The 6,000-nt window shown below is 36.0% G+C and overlaps 1 protein-coding gene across 4 annotated transcripts in view; it reads left to right on the top strand.

The window, feature by feature from the left end:
* The first annotated feature begins 1,079 nt into the window (after positions 1 to 1,079).
* Positions 1,080 to 6,000, top strand: part of LOC107720523 (serine/threonine-protein phosphatase 6 regulatory subunit 3-like) — a 15,869-nt gene continuing 10,948 nt past the window's right edge. For all 4 annotated transcript variants that reach the window (XM_016528254.1, XM_016528255.1, XM_016528256.1 and 1 more), the window contains exon 1: positions 1,080 to 1,279. The gene's annotated coding sequence lies outside the window, so the exon portion shown is untranslated. The remainder of the gene's footprint in view (positions 1,280 to 6,000) is intronic.

The following is a 6,000-nucleotide window of genomic DNA, read 5'->3' on the forward strand; positions in this document are numbered from 1 at the left end:
CCACAGCCTGACGCTGTAGATTTATGCATCACATTTAACATAAGGGTCACATGTCAGATCTTATTTGACATGCTACACTAAACCCGTAATTGCCTGTCTGCACTACTGACATAGAGCACAGAGATGCGCCCCGGACCTCTTGACCCATATTTTATCAACGGGCTCAAGAAATTGAAACACTTAAACACATAGAAAAAAAGAAAAAACTGTAGAAAGATAGAGCAGGTTCTCCTATAAGAGATAGTTCACCCAGAAATTAATGAATGAATTATGTATTTATTTATTTATTTTCATGAACTATCACTTTTAACATAACGTGTGTTATATACATATATATCATTATTTTATATGATATAGCTTGATATGATTAAACTTCTGTTTTATGTAATCAATTTCATGTTGGTTTGCCATTTGAAATAATGCCTTTCTTGAGCCAAACTAGATGCTCCATTCAGTAATATGTGGTTCATGCACTGGTAGCTGATTGGACCACCAGCATGTCAATCACCGTGACGTCTTATTGTTGCTAGGGCGTTGCAAGTAACGAGCCGGTTAAGGCAATTCTGAAAGCGACACTGTGGACGGGTTGCTTTGTGCAACGTTGTAAGAAACTATAATCGCGTTGTCTTTATATCTTGGATATGTTGAAATTGAAGAAATCCGTTCAAGGGACAAGCGCTCACAAAGAAGGTAAGACAAAGCATTTTGTGCGTTTTGATATCGCTGTACTTTTAGTTTTGAATTCGGTACTTGATTGACATTTTCCTGATCCAATCAGACGTGCGACTTTAAATCCAGCTAAATTCTATTGGCCTTCACTGCTGTGGGTGTGTCTTAATGATTTAATTTCACTTAAATATTGCCTCTAAAATGTATAATTATAGCATTAATTTAATTCCCACAAAGAGCATACGGTTGTAAAGATCATATCTGGTTTCGTGGCGTTTCTAAATCGAAGATTTACCCCACACAGTCCGAGATTTACAAACACGACCAGCTTTAGTTGACATCCACAATAGCCAATCAGCGTGCAGCAGTGTATTTTGATCGACAGCTCCGCTACCTCAGGTGGGGGTTGGGGCTGTTGAAGTTGAAAACGCAGCCATCTTGGAAAGTGAACTCTGATGGTCTCTCTTTTCGCGCCTGTCACAATCTGTTATAAACACCTCATTCTTTCATACCTCGCCCCATTTTTTCTTTTCTTATTCCGGTGACCGTTTTATCCAAAGGTTCGCCAGTCTTCATGCCGGGCTTTGGCAGTATTCCGCTTTCTTAATCGGTACGTATTTGTGTTGTGTGTGTCTCTGTTAGCTTAGCGTTAGCCAGTTACCACTTCTCTGTTTTGCCGAGCCAGAACAGGGTATATTTCCAACCTTTTCTTACATTAAACTAAATTATTCCAACATTTAGCGGGACTACTACATATTTAAACCAACACAGACTGTAAGAAGGTGTCAGATCTGTAATATTGCCCTGGCGGAAGCTCAGTGTCGGCGAATGCCGGGGCCTGACATACCGAAAAACTTCAGAAAGTCAGACACAAAGGCTGTTTGTCAAATCCTAGTGAGCTGTCCACAGACAACGTTTTTGGTCAATGTAAGTGCATATGAAGGTTGTATTGGAATGTTCGAACGCGCTTGTGGTGCTAGGTAACGTTAGGCAGTTCAATGGGGATTGAGACACAGCCAGAACACAAACAGAAAAGCCTTCTGGAAATGTTAATTGTGTTTTTAAGATCATGTTTTGGAGCCAGGACTGCTTTTAAGTTTTCATATAAAATAGTTGTTAATGTGTTTTATAAAGATCCTCGAAGGTTAGTTTAAAATGATAGAAATGGGGTATAAAATGTGATGATTTTTCTAATATAATACCTTATTTCAGTGTAGATTTTGAACACAGTTCTCAATCTCTGTAGAGTTGTTTACTGTATGTGCTGATCACAGATCTGTGTATTTGCCTTTATTATGGCCCATCCACATAAAGATCACTAAAATCTTACAGCTGTTTATTTCTAGACTTAGTGTGATGTGAGTACATGTGAAAGCTCATAGTAGACTGTAAGCATGAGCAGATCGCTCACTCTTGTAAACAGTCTAGCTGGTTTGACATGGCAGCATGTTTTATGGTCCAGTCAGGCAGTTCATCTTTGCAGGCTGGATTCTGAGTGCAACTGGAGGACTTGTGGTGGTGTTGTGGCCTCTGGGATGCTGGAGAGGTTTGGCAACACTTTTTATAGACCCTGAGAGGGTGTCACAAGGATTTTCTTCAGCCCAGAGTTACTCAAGCTGAATTGTACAGGTGATCTAGTGTAGTACTTTGTTCTTTGACCTTTTGCACTAGATAAAGTCTGCTAAAGTGAACCTGGAAAGACTTGGACTGAATGTAAATGTCTGGAAATGCTACGTGAGGAAGGAAGAAACCAGTAAATCACAGTTTAGTAGTGGTATATAAGGTGTTATAAATGGTTGTCATTCAAAGCAAGTGTCAAGATGTCGGTCTACTTGACAACCAAGTTATGTTGGCATTGAACATTGAATTTTGCCTTTTGCACCATTCAATTTTCAGTGCAGGTGAAATTTCCTTACTTTAAAGATGAAAAGGTAATGCATGCTTATAGTTATGTTTGAATATTTAAATATTTTTGAAAATCCTTATCCAGTTGCAGAGGTTTATTGGCCAAAAGTATGTCATGTTTCTGTAATGTCTTTTATACGTCAGTGTTATGCACAGTCTTAATATAAATAAGTCAAGTGATCTCAACTACAGAATAGAACCTGTGGTGTCTGTGTTGTTTAATGCATGCATATAATTATAGATGTCCTATTTGGCTCACCGCTACATGTTAATTTAAACCTCAATGCGCTATGCACGCGTCACTGATTAGTTGACTGATTACACTGACTAGTGAGTTCAGTATCAGAGGATCATCCATCAGTTTGATGGTTTGTATTGTTAGTTTTACATCATTTTTTTTCTGGAAGTTACGTAGATGTGCACTACTACTGTTCAAAAGATTTGAGTTGGTAAGATTTAATTTTTTAACTTTTTTTTTCCCACACTAATACTATGAATAAAATATATAGGCCTACACATACTAAAATATATACATATAAATTTTTTAACATTGTTTTCACTGTCAGTTTTGATCAATTTAATGTTAAATACTGACCTTAGACCACCATACTGACCCCAAAACATTATGCAGTAGTGTATGCTATTCCATTTTTTGTTGATATACCCAAGTGTCAATATTATCATTAAATAAAAATGATAGCTCTTAGCTAGGGCTGGGCGATTTAGCTAAAAAATGTATCAACGATATATGTTTCATATAGTTCGGTATCGATAATTATTGACATTTCTTCTTATAACATTTTTAAAAACAGAGCAATAGAAAAAAATGTTTAAATTTAACCACTGTATTTTTAATTAGCCCAATTTATTAAGACAAACACCAAATTTTTTAATATATTTTTTTAACAATCAAACACAAAATAAAATTTAAACATATCTCCTTTCTTATGTTTTACAGTAGTGGTCAGAATTATTGGCACCCTTGGTAAATATGATCAAAGAAGGCTGTGAAAATAAATCTGCATTGTTAATCATTTTGATCTTTTATTTTAAAAATTCACAAATATCTAACCTTTCATTGGAGAATAAGAATTTAAAATGGGGAAAATTATGCAATAAATGTTTTTCTCTAATACACATTGGACACAATTAACGGCACCCTTTTTATTCAATGCTTTTTTAAACCTCCATTTGGCATAATAACAGCTCTGAGTTTTCTCCTATAATGCCTGATGAGGTTAGAGAGCATCTGACGAGATCAGAGACAATTTCTTCATTCAGAATCTCTCCAGACCCTTCAGATTCCCAGCTCCATGATGGTGCTGCTCCTCTTCAGTTCACCACACTCATTTTCTATAGGGTTCAGGTCAGGGAACTGGAATGGCCATAGCAGAAGCTTGGTTTTGTGCCCAGTGACCCATTTTTGTGTTGTTTTTAAGGTTTGTTTTTGGATTATTGTCCGGTTGGAAGATCCAAACATGGCCCATTATAAGATTTCTTATTTTCACAGCCTCCTTTGATCATATTTACCAAGTGTGCCAATAATTTTGACCACGACTGTATATGCAGATTAAATAAGTCTTGAGGAAACTTTTCGCTTGTCTCCCGAGGGCGCACTGAGCAAAATAATGCAGCACATTAAATTGTCAATGCAAATAACTGTTCGCATCTCGTGCGCCACTGATGATGCTCCCTGACGCACATCCTAACATTCGATTGTACCATTTTTGCATTCAAATGCAAATGTTTATTCTAAATTCGACTAATATTCTTTTTTTTTAGTTCACAATCTCCTCATCACAGGCAGGCATTACAGCATGTGTTCGTGTTTGTGTGTGCTGTCTGCGTCACTCATAACACGTGCCTATATCGTGCGCTATATCAAAAAAATGTTATATCGTTATCGATGAAGGTGTACTGTCGATAAATATCGATACCGTTTTATCGCCCAGGCCTACTCTTAGCACATGTGAGCACAACCCCTCTAAACTGTTTCACTCATGGATATGTTGTTTGTGCAAGAGCAATGACAATTCATGCTTGTATCATTTTTCCTACATCATAACTGATTAGGTTTTTAATATAATGAAGGTTAATACAGATATAAAGAAGTTCTGTTAAGTAATTTGGTTACAGACTTTTGAATTGAAAGATCAAAATTGCATCTATAACAAATTTCAAGTTAATATCATTCTGCACTTTAATGGTTTAATGCTTATTTTAAATCTGACATTGATAGTACCAGAACTTTTATAGCAAAGAGCTCTTTCAGGATGAATTTTGGGTTGTTTGTTAATGTTTTTATAAATGTTTTTTAAAATGTAAATTGACGGAAAGCATGTTTGCTGGAGAATGGAAGGAGGCCAATGTCAAAGCTCTTTCGGGTGAGCCTAGCCCAACCCCCTTAGTCTATTAATAAGCTTTCCTTCCTCTTAGCCATTCAAGAAAGTCAAGATGGCTGCTTGCCAGCTTTGTGACCTTTCACCTCAGTGGTGTGTGTCCATCCACCTTGTAGCCTGGAAAAATAGTCTCTTGGCTACCGTTAATAATGCATGCAGTGTTTCCCCTGCCATTTATATTAGGCCCGCCCCCCCAACGGCACCCCCCGCCCCCCTTGAAGGTCAAGTTAATATTTAATTATATTTTCTCTATAGCGCCAGATAATAGGCCCGCCCCCCCAACGGCACCCCCCGCCCCCCTTGAAGGTCAAGTTAATTTTATTTAATTTTATTTTCTCTATAGCGCCAGATCACAACAGAAGTCATTTAAAGTTACCTTTCCTATAGAACACGTCTATACCTTGTTCTTTTATTAAACAAACTAAATAGCCTTATGTTTAATTATCTTATTTACACGACGGCATGTCATTTCTGTCTCTGTTACATGGTCGCGCTCTCTGTATCGCGCACAGCGGAGTATATTAGCCTACTATTGTTCAGTAGAATAGGCTACTACTACTACTAAAATTATTAAACCTTATTTTAAGGAATAATCACACAATATTTCATCAGTGTTTTAATTGTAATATTAAATCCCCTTTATTTTCCAAAAAATAAAATTGGTTTAATTTTCATTAATTAAAAAATAAATTAAATTAATGTTTTATGCCTTAAAAATTTAAATACACAACACAGAATTTCTGAGGAAAAAAATCATAAGGCTATTGTAAGAATAAATGAAACTTGTTTTTATGCTTTCAAATAAGACATGCTAAAACAAAGAATTTGGTAACAATAAAACAAGATTGAAAAGAATAAAACATTTTTGGGCCGTAAACATGTCATTTTTTTTAGACTTTTAATAAATTGATGTTAAACTGTTTAAGTTACATGATTTTAATTAAATAGACATGCTTTTTTATTAAGAAAATTTTATTTAACCATGAAAAAGGAGTCCAGAAAAATTGAAACGGAAACATTTCCGTCC

This window comes from Sinocyclocheilus rhinocerous, unplaced genomic scaffold (assembly GCF_001515625.1).
Source record: "Sinocyclocheilus rhinocerous isolate Xijiao unplaced genomic scaffold, SAMN03320098_v1.1 scaffold3040, whole genome shotgun sequence".
NCBI lineage: Eukaryota > Metazoa > Chordata > Actinopteri > Cypriniformes > Cyprinidae > Sinocyclocheilus > Sinocyclocheilus rhinocerous.